Below are 11,988 nucleotides of genomic sequence, written 5' to 3' on the forward strand. Positions count from 1 at the left end.
AAGGTACAAGATCACATTGTTATCACTCAAACTACCCTAAAACGTCCAGAAGGACAACTCATTGAGTCTAGGGTAGCTCATACCCAAAAGAACCAAGAATATGGGGATCATAAGCATAAAAAGATTAACATAAACAAGATCTAGTGGTATGATCATCAAGTTCAGAATTTTATACCTCAAAATAAAGCTTGGTAGTGAGGTGTTCCTGGATCTATGTGGTCTTGATCTTCCAAGTTGGTGCTTCTTTCTTCTCCTTGCTTCAAAGGCACCACAAACACACACTTTCAAGCTCAAAGGAACACACACAAGAAATTAGGATTGCAACAGACGAAAATAAGGGTTGGAGGCTGGCGAGGGAGTGAGCATTAGAGAGTTAATGATGTTTATATAAGGTCCAAACCCTAAAAATTAGGTTTGTGGATCAGGCACGTACACCCAGCATACGTGAGCTCGTCCCCAAAATTACAAAAAAACCACTATGGGCCATTTTGCAACATTTTCCATGCACAAGGGCTAAAATGCACTTAATCTTCATACTTAGGGTTAAAATTGAAAATACCTCATCATCGGAATGTTATAATTCTCACCCACTTGAACTAGACTTCATACTCGAAGTCCGATGTTGTGAACAACTCCGTGTAATGCTCCCGCATCTCAGACTCGGGTTACCATGTCCCTTCGGAACCTTTTCGATACTGCCACTGCACCTTCACTAAAGTCACCGCCTTTTTGCACAGAGCCTTCATCTTCCGATCCAAGTTCGCCACTGGCCTCTCAATGTAATTCAGGCGATCATTAACTTGAACATCATCCAAAGGAACCACTGCTGAATCATCAGTCACACACTTCCGAAGCTGAGATACATCGAAGGTGTTGTGGATCTGGCTAAGCTCATCAAGCAAATCCAATTTGTACACATCCTTACCAACCCTGGCTATCACCCGAAATGGCCCAATATATCGGGGCCCCAACTTGCCCCTCTTCCTGAAGCATATTACACTCTTCTAGGGTGATACCTTTAGTAAGACGATGTCCCCGACCTAGAACTCCAACTCGGATCGACGCTTGTCGGCATAACTCTTCTTCCGACTCTGAGTTGTCTGAAGTCTTTGTCTGATCTGTTGGATGAGCTTTGTTGTCAGAAGGGCTACCTAAGTCCTTCCCATGAATATATGACTAACTTGTCCCCAACACACTGGGGTACGACACATCCTCCCATAGAGGAGCTCGAAAGGCGGTGCACCGATACTAGAATGGTAGCTGTTGTTATACGAAAAATTCAGCTAAGTGAAGGTAGGAGTCCCAACTCCCACCAAAATCTATGACACAAGCTCTCAACATGTACTCAAGTGTCTGAATGGTCCGCTCACTCTGACTGTCCGTCTGCAGATGATAAGTAGTGTTGAGATGCAACCTCGTACCCGGTTCCTCGTGGAACTTCTACCAGAAATGAGATGTGAACCTAACATCTCGATTAGATACAATGGAGACTGGAATGCCATGCTGAGCAACGATCTCGTGCACATATAAATTGGCCAATTTCTCAGCCGATGAGCTCTCACGGATGGCTAAGAAATGAGCACTCTTGGTCAACCGATCCACTATCACCCAAATTTTTTCATGTCCCTTAGCCATCTGAGGTAACTTGGTGATAAAATCCATAGTTTATGTTCCCATTTCCACATGGGAACCTCCAATGGCTGAAACTTGCCATGCGGCCTCTGGTGCTCGGCCTTAACCATCCGACATGCCAAGCACCTCTCGACATACCATGCTATCTCTCTCTTCATGCACGACCACCAATAACTAAGGGCGCGTTTGTTTTGCATGATTCCTAAGGAATTAAAAGGAATTAGAAACTAAAATCAAGAGGAAAATGTTTTTGGCTTATCAAATGAATGGAATTAGATTTCCATAATAAGAATTTCATTCCTTATTTGAAAGATTTCCAATTCTTCCATCGTTCAACAAGATTCTAAATTCAATTCCTTATCTTTTGTTTTAAATTACACAACTGTCATCCTATTATCTATGCGTGAAATAAAAAAAAATCATCTCTTTCATTTTCATATCTTTTCTACGATTACATTCTCATTGCTTATATATTCCTTCATTCACATTTCCAAACGATTACATATATCGATCGTTGCTGCTATGCCACTGTATTTTATGTGGTTCGTCACTGTTCTTGTTAGTTGTTGTATCATCTCCATTCACAAGTAAGCCTCTCGAATCCTTCTATTTTTCTGCAACCAACTGTGTTTTACTATTGATTTATACAATTTTCGTATGTGTTTTCATCTTTTCTTGATAGACAATGACATGATATATATGTATATCAATGCTATTCTACTTCATCTATGGTTTCTTTGGATAAAGTATCAAGAATTCTCTATACATGTATATAAATTGTAAATTTTTTGGGCTTAGATTTATTGTTGGGATGTGAAATTATTGTTTTTATATGTATACACACCAAGTGTTTGTGCTTTTGCCTCTGTGATAATTTTTTTATTTGCCTCTATGAAATCACTAGTTTTGAGGCTCATATACCATTGGAACCAGTTATATAATTGTTTCATCTGTTTTAGCATGTGAGATAAATTTGTCATATATGTTTGCTGAAAAATTAGGATTGGAAGAATCATGAACATCATTTTATTTTGGTGAGGTTGAAAGAGATAGCTCTTCTTCATATTTCAATACATAAACTTTTGGTAGCCAAAACATTATGTCATTTTGACCATGATTTTGAGAATCTGTTATTTAAAACAAAATTTGACTTAAGATACATTCATTTTACATATAATATGTGTTTTCATACAACCAATTTGCATTTATAAATACAATACTCAATAAGTGTGTAATTTAATATAAATATAAATTTATTATTTATATATTTGAAATACACGTTAAAAACATCAAAGGTCATTATTGATTATCCGTTGTATGATTAAAGGAAAATGTTACTAAGAAAATGCCAAATGCTTTTTGCCAATGGACAATATAAGTTTATTACTTATATATTTGAAATACACGTTAACACCATCTGTTTTGTATAACGTGACAATTAATTGATGATTAAAGTAATAATATTATGTCTTTGAAGTGAATAATTTTCTTTTTGTGGGAGATGAGCAGGAAATGGCACGACTTAGTCTAACTAGAAGAAAACATAGAAAAAAATAAGTCAAATAGTCGTTACATTTTGGAATGAAGTTATGACAATTGTTAAATGGTTTTTTTTATCACGGTGTGCAAGTTACTACAAATATATAAGGGGGGTAAACAACGTATCAAAAACATATCGTCGAATGTGGATCGAGAAGCATATTGCATAAAATACGCTTACAAAAGCAACACTACATGCAAATCACACCTTAGGATGACCTGAAGATGTTTCACAAAGTTGTGTGACATGCGTCACTGTGACAACCCAAAATTTTTTACCTTGTAAATCCAGCCAACCAACCAAAAGTCAGACTAAATTCCATTGCCTTTTAGCATTGATTAAGGGTCATTCTAAGGAGTTCTAAGCCTAATACACTCAAGAGTTGAGTGTTAGGGAGTATTGACTCGAGATCAGAAGGCTGCACCCGAACTAGATAACCCAACATTTGAGGTTCACGGCCGCAAACCTAGTTCACGGCCGTGAACTCTCTTCTGGCCATGATCTATCCTCCATATGTATAGATTTCCCTCATTTCTTCATCATTCTTCACAAAACCAACTCAAGAACTTCCATTCTCTCTCAAGTATCATCAAGAATTACTCCATTTCTCGTCCAAATCGTAAGTGATTCTTCCTTTTGTTCCTTGATATCCTTCTTGATCTAGTACAACCCTATGATTCATCCATGAATTCACCACTTTTGTCTAGATCTTCAAGATCATCATCTTTCACCAAGAACACACACTTGTTCTTGGTGGCCGTGAACTCCCAAAGGGATCCCAAATCGTAAGTGTTTCATCATTTATCTTGTTATACTTGAAAGACTAATAGATCCTAGCCTTGATTCTTCAATATTCATCACCATCTTCATGAGTTCGAGGTGTTCACGGCCGTAAACCCTTCATAGGGTCGTGAACCCTTCATGAATGCATCCATTTGGGCCGTGAACTCCAATGGGTCGTGAACCATTCATCATATTGGGCCGTGAACTCTAATGGGCCGTGAACCATGCATCCATTTGGGCCGTGAACACTTCCCTTTGGCCGTAAACTCCCTTTTGATCAATCACATGTGATTCTAACACTTCATTTCAAGTGTTTCCTAGTCCCTAAGGTAGTTTCCTTGCATGTTAGTTGTTTTAAACACTAATTACATGCCTATATATGCCATTTAGGACTCGTTTGTGTCTCGGGAATTCATTCGTGGAACTTCTCATCCTTACGCGAACCTTCAATTGAATCACCCACATAAGGTGAGTTCACACCCCTATAATCAATCTTTTAAATGTTTCGAATGCTTTTATGGGGGGAATACAAGTTGAACACAATGATAATTGTGTAAATGTTATTTGTGATAACCATCACGTTAAAGGATATCTTATGCTTTTATAAGTGATCAAAATCATTTCAAAAACTCTTTTAAGTTATGTTACTATAGAGTCAAAATATCTTGTAATATGTCGAAGTCTGTGTATTTGTCTGTTTCATATGTTTCCTTATATATTTGCTAAGGCATCTTTTTAACAAAGCTTAAAGTCTAGCCTTAGTATTTTTTGTACTTTCAGCCTCCTATAAATAGGAGCTGAGCATAGAGTTGATGGTAGAGTTTTCCCATTTTTACTATCATTTTGTACTCGTGTTCATTAAAAGTAATATGAGCTGAACCAGATCTTATTTACTTCTCGTGTTCATCTTTTACTCTGATTTGATTCTCATACTCGATTAATCACAACTACAATTGGTATCAGAGCAGGAATCAATACTGCTAAGATCTGATTTTCAATTGAATCTCTAGTTTTTGAGTCGCGAGTTTGTCTCAAAAGTTTCCGCACTGTTTGATTCTGAAAATCATCTCTTATCTACAATTTTGATTTGATTCTGCGTTTGAATTGTGTAATCGAGTAATCGTTTTTGAGTTTCTGATCAATTCATTCATTCAATTTCAAGTTTCTTCAAGTTCGTCTGAAAAATCTCATCCGTACGTTAATGGCGAATTTCAACATGAACACGATGACTTCATTTTCTCATCTGTTAGGATCTTCTACGAAGATTCGTATGTTGATTCCAGAGTACTATGATCAGTGGGCTGATCGAATGGAGGATTACTTGAACGGATTGGACGAGGAACTATGGAGCTGCATTATAGGAATCGCTCAACCTCCATCGAATGTTCAACATATTAGATCATCTGGATCAACACCTGCAGTTACTGATCAATCCACCAGGCTGAAGAACAACGAAAAGCGTTGTTTGAGAGAATTGCAAGGTGCCTTGCCACCTATTGTTTACAATTACATCCGTGGTTGTAACACTGCAAAGGATATTTTGAATACTCTTAAGGAAAAGTATCAGGGAAGCGAGAAAACAAAGATAAATTCTGTTAAGCAGTGTCTTGTGGAGCTGAAAGAGTTCAAACAAAAAGAGAATGAAACGATTGAAGTTTACTATGATCGTCTTAATGAACTGATCTATAGATGCAATCGTTATGGAATCACAAGGTCATCAATGGAGTTCAATCTCACTTTTGTGATGGGACTTCGTAAGGAATGGAGAAGTGTAAGCATGATGTTGAAGAATCAACAAAGCTTCGATACTTCATCTCTGAATGATTTGTATAATCAGTTGAAAACTAACGAAAGTGAAGTGAATGAGATGGCTGAAGAGTCGAAACTGAGTTTGGGAGGTCCTTTAGTTCTTGTTTCGAAAGTGTCTGAGAAAGAAGCCGTTAAGAAAGATGATTCTGATGAAGAAGGCTTTCTAATGAATTCTGATGATGAAGCGATTGCTTTTTACTCGAACAACGAGTTAAAAAGTTTTTCAAGAAACCTTTCAATCCCAAGGTGAAGCAGAGTGATGTGAAAGAAAGTTTCGTTAATAAGTCTGTGGGTGAGGAGAAGAAGAAATTCGAGAAGAATGATGTGAAGGAAACTGAAGCCAAAATTGAGAAGAAACTTAAGGGAGATTCGGGCATTGATTGTCATTACTACAACAGAGCAAATCATTTGGCTAATGATTGTATGCTTCGTAAGAAAGAAGAGAAAAAGAATAGGTTCAAGGACGAAGCCTATTATGTTGAAAGATTGGAAGAAGTTCGTGCAAAGACGAAGGGGTTGTCTTTGGTTGCACAAGGCGAAGGTGAGGAGGATGGCACGAATCAGATTTGGTCTTCAGGATCTGATGATGAAGAGATGTGTAATCCGACGCATGGGGCTATGTTCGCACAATTTGAAGAGGATGAGGACGAAATGGTGACTGGTCGTTGTTTCATGACCAAATCAGGAGACAAATCACCGATGACAACTAAGGTACGTGCTATTCTTAAGTCTTTTAACATTTCTTTACAAGCTTATGATTATGAAATAATTGCATTTGATGATACTGTTGCTTACTTTGATACAATTGTGGTGTCTGCTAGTAATGAAGCTAAGAAACTGAACATCCAGTTGCTAGAGACCCAAAAATTGCTAGATTCGAAACGAAGCAGAGTAGAGTATCTGGAATTGTAATTGAATAATGTGAATAATGATAGGGAATGTCTAGATAATGAAGTTCGAATGTTACTTGCTCAGCGAAACATCTACTGTAATTCAGCAAAAAGACTTTATGCTAAATTGACTTCATTGCATCATTCATCTGATATAAGAAAAGAACAACATAGGAAATTGTTGCCTTTTCTTGTTTTCTAAAGAGAGAAAGTTGATAGTTTTTCCTATGATTGTGAGAAAACCATAGTAGAATTCGATAAAGTGCCTGATAATCGATTTGCTTATGGTATTGTTAAGATAGACGAATATTTGAATGCTGATGAACTTGTTGAGATAGTGAATGATACTTTGACCAAAAGTGAACAAATCAAAATTTTGAAAAGAACTGAGAATTCGAAACTCGACTCTCAATCTAATTTTGCTGATATCGATGATAATTCTGATAGTTTTAGCGAAATCAGTGAAATTGAGAAGGAGGAAAGTATCGATTGTTCTCAGTTATCTGTCATTAATGTCACATCTAAGTCAAAAGGTAAAGAAATTTGTAATGATTCGATGGTTGTGGATGACACTGATAGACCCTCTACCTCGAAAGTTTGTGACTTTGATCATGTGAGTGTAAGAGACAGTCATACAAATAAGAGTGATGATGAGAATGAAGAAAAAGTTTCGGACAATTCTGAGCCAGAAAAGAATGTTTCGAATGAAACATCCATTCCACGAGTTGTTGTTGATCAAGTGTTTGGAGACACTAAAAATTTCGACAAAATCGTATCTGACAAAGGTGCTCATTATTTGGAAACAAATACGGTTGTGTATCCAAATTTTAAGTTTTCAGATGATGTTGTATTTCCGAATCAAGTGTTTGTCACTATTGGAAATGTTGAAAACATCAAACAAGAGTTCAACAAAATGGTCGAAGAAGATAACAAGAAAACATTAGACGAAGGATTCTTTTCAAACCAAAGCACTGTCGAAAACAATCTAACAAAGAATTCATATCTTTTTCAAAGACAAAAACCACAAAGAAAATGGGTTGATAAACAAGAAATAACAAAAGAGATTTTGAAACAGGAATCTAATGAAACAAATGAGAATGTGAAACTTAATTCACAAGAATTTAAGGATCTTGTTGAAAAATTTTCGAATGTAAAAGGAATTTCGAAAAGACAGGCACGAAAGAGAATTTTTTGGCAAGTAGTGTCCAATGAAAAGCAATCAAACATACCAACCAAGACAATGTCTGAAAATGAGTTGCCTAAATCAGTACAAACAAAGTTTTCAACTCGTTCGGATAAAAAGGAAAATCCCGCTCAACCAATTTCGTCTGATACTCAAAATTCTTCAACGAAGTTTTCAAAATCAACATCTTCAAAGACTTTTCAAACAAATGAGCAACAAAAGAATTTTCATTCCAAAAGTCAACAAAAGTTTTTAACTCCAAATTCATTCTTTTCAAAACAAACAAACAATCAAAACAAATTTTCTTCAAATAGAACAAATCGACATTTTGCTAATGTTTGTCAATTTGACAATGTTAAAAAATTTGAGAATATTCGAAAATTTGACAATGTTCGAAAATTTGAGAATGTTCGAAAATTTGACAATGTTTGAAAATTTGAGAATGTTCGACAATTTGAGAATGGTCGAAAATTTGAAAACGTTCGAAAGTTTGCAGACAATCAAACTATTGTGAATGATAAATCCAAACCATCTGCAAAGTTTATTCCACAAAAACCAAATTTTCCGAATCCATCCACACACGAAGCCACTAAAGTTCCATACAGAAAAGGTTCATCAGGGGTGGAAACAATCAATCATTGGCTTGAAGAAAAAGGGAAAAAGTATCAATCGGGAAAGTTTTCTCAACATCAAATCAAGAAAGCCTATGAACAGTATTTGAATGATACTTCATCTGGAAGTTCATCTTCGAAAGAATCAAATACTCCAGTTCAAAAATGGCAACCAATCTCAAAGGAAAAACACACTGAGAAGCATGAGAAGAAAGTCAGTGAAAGTCCAAAACTATCGAAAAATTATGTTTCGATATCTTTAACTGATGATGTCGACTTAATTGATACTTTCAAAACCAAAGTTCGAAATTGGGCTTTAGGTTCTAAATTTCATTCGCTTTTTCAAACTAATGACCAAGGACCCAAACAGCCTTGGGTACCTAAATTCTTTTAATGAATGCAGGTACTGAGTGACGAGCAATATGATGAGAAATGGTACATTGATAGTGGTTGCTCACATCACATGACTGGAAGGAAGGAGAATTTGCGTGATTTTAGGAGTTTGGAAAATGCAGGAGTAGTGAAGTTTGGAAATAATCACAAGTGTCAAGTTAAAGGTTATGGCAAAGTAACAAATGGGCAATTTTACAGTGAATCGTGTTGCTTATGTTGAAGGTCTTAAACATAATTTGATAAGTGTTTCACAACTAGTTGTGTGCACTGGTAATCAAGTTGTGTTTAACGAAGAAGGAAGTATCATTTCTAATGTTGAGACGCACGAAGTATTGCTGAAATCAAAAAGATATAGCGATATGTTCACTCTTGACATCAAACCTATTTTTGGGAAACCCTAAGTTTGTTTACTTTCGAAAGCTTCATCTGATGTTAGCTGGTTGTGGCATCGACGTTTATCTCATTTAAACTTTCAAAATCTAAATAAGTTGGTAGTAGAAGATCTTGTTTGAGGTTTACGTGTTCTAAAGTTTGACAATGATACTTTACGTGCAGCTTGCGAACAAGGAAAACAACATCATAAAGGACATCCAATTGTCATAGATTCGAAAATTGTTGAACCGCTGGAACTTCTTCATATTCACCTTTGTGGACCATCAACTGTTGAAACTCTCAACAAGAAATGGTACATTTTGGTTATTGTTGATGATTTTTCACGATTTACTTGGGTGTATTTTCTCAGGTTAAAATCTGAAGTCGCTCAAACAATGATTGAATTTATCAAGAAAATTGAAACAAGTCTGAAAAAGGAAAGTTCGTAAAATCAAAAGTGATAATGGTTCCAAGTTTAAAAACAACGTGCTCGATTCGTTCTTAACTGAGAGAGGAATTTCGCATAATTTCTCATCGTCATATACACCACAACAAAATGGTGTGGTTGAAAGGAGGAATAGGTCTCTTTGCGAAGCAGCAAGAACCATGTTGACATATGCGAATCTTCCTCAATATCTATGGGCAGAAGCAGTTTCGACAGCATGTTTTACTCAGAATCGATCCTTTATTCATCGTCGTTTCAATATAACTCCGTATGAAATTATAAATAACCGAAAACCTAATGTCAAATTCTTTCATGTGTTTGGTTGCAGGTGTTTTATCATGAATCTCAAAGATAATATTTCGAAATTTCAAGCTAAGGCTGATGAAGGAATATTTTTGGGATATTCAAATAATTCGGTTGCATACAGAGTGTTGAATAAGCGAATAAGAAAAGTTGAAGAAACGTTTAACCTCACTTTTGTTGATTACTATGTGAAACAAGTTGAAAAACGTTTCGAACAAAAACAAATTCTTAATGAATCAAATGATGAGTCTGAAATTTATCATTCATCTGAGTTTGATTATGATTTAATTTTTGGTGTTCCAGACAGGGCTGCTGATGCTGAAGTATATGCTGCTGATAATCAAACTCCTGAATCTTCGAAACATACTGATGATTCGACAATCACCTCAGATACAACTGCTAATGGCAAAAGTATACTAGAAGCTCAAGTGGAGGGGGAGCACTTGAACATACCTTCAATTGTTGAGGGGGAGCATCCTTTCGAGGGGGAGAATAGCAGTGTAAATGAAAGTTTCGAGAGGGAGCATCAGAATGACAATGATGTTAAGAGGAGCATAATGATACTGAAAACATAAATCTTGATGAAAATGATGAATTTCATGAACTAAATGATAATAATTCTGTGTCAGGATCCGAAAATGAAGAAATGTACGAAGATGCAACTTTGGACTTTGATCCAGCATATCCACCATTGGAAAAAATGCATAAGAAATCATCCAAAAGAAGAAGTCATTGGGAATCCACAAGATGGAGTTTTGACTAGAGCTCAAATTCGTGTAAAGAATGAGGTACTGAATGCTCGTCAAGAATTTTGCATGTTTAATGTTTTTATTTCGAAAATAGAACAAAAAACAGTTAAGGTTGCAATGGAACACTCAGATTGGGTTGTAGCAATGCAATCTGAACTTGCTGAGTTCGATAGAAACAAGGTTTGGAGGTTAATTCCTAAACCTGAAAATGTTTCAATTGTCGGATTAAAATGGATTTTCAAAAACAAAACCGACAAGGATGGAAATATTGTTCGAAATAAAGCACGATTAGTTGTTAAAGGATATTCGCAACAAGAAGGTATCGATTATGTAGCAAGACTCGAGGTTGTTTGAATATTTTTGGCTTATGCAGCTGACAAAGATTTTGATGTTTATCAAATGGATGTGAAGTGTGATTTTCTCAATGGTTAACTCGAAGAAACAGTTTATGTTGAACAACCTCCAGGTTTCATAAATGAAGAATATCCTGATCATGTTTATATATATTAGATAAAGCAGTATATGGGTTAAAACAAGCACCAAGAGCATGGTATGCAACTCTTACCAGTTTCTTAAAACAATCGAAATTTAAACAAGGATCAGTTGACCCCACATTATTTCGAAAGAAAGTTGGGAATCATCTAATGATTGTTCAAATTTATGTTGATGATATTATTTTTGGCTCTACTGACCCTGCTTTGTCTAGTGAATTCGAGTGTTTGATGAAAAGCCAATTCGAAATGAGCATGATGGGTAAAATCAGTAATTTTCTTGGTTTAAACATTCATCAAAGCAGAGAAGGAATTTTCATCAATCAAGAAAAATATACCAGGAATTTGCTCGAAAAATTTGGAATGACGAATAGCACGAAGTTAAGAGTACCAATGGCGGTTGGAACAAGGCTAACACCTTCGTTAGACACTTCTGCTGTTGATCTTACTTTATACAGGAGTATGATAGGTTCATTGCTTTATCTTACAGCAAGTCGACCTGATATCATGTTTTCTGTATGTAATTGTGCTAGGTATCAAGCAAATCCAAGAGAACCACACTTGACTACAGTGAAAAATACGTTAGGATTGTGGTATCCTTCGAAATCAGGATTTTTCATTCAAGCTTTTTCGGATGCAGATCTGGGAGGATGTACACTTGATCGAAAAAGTACAAGTGGAGGATGTCAATTGTTAGATGGGAAGCTTGTAAGCTGGCAATCGAAAAAGCAAACTTGTGTTGCAATTTCTACTGCTGAAGCTGAGTATGTTGCAGCTGTTGCTTGCA

Source organism: Lactuca virosa, chromosome 6 (genome assembly GCF_052849685.1).
Source record: "Lactuca virosa cultivar CGN04683 chromosome 6, Lactuca_virosa_CGN04683_v6, whole genome shotgun sequence".
Classification (NCBI taxonomy): Eukaryota; Viridiplantae; Streptophyta; class Magnoliopsida; order Asterales; family Asteraceae; genus Lactuca; species Lactuca virosa.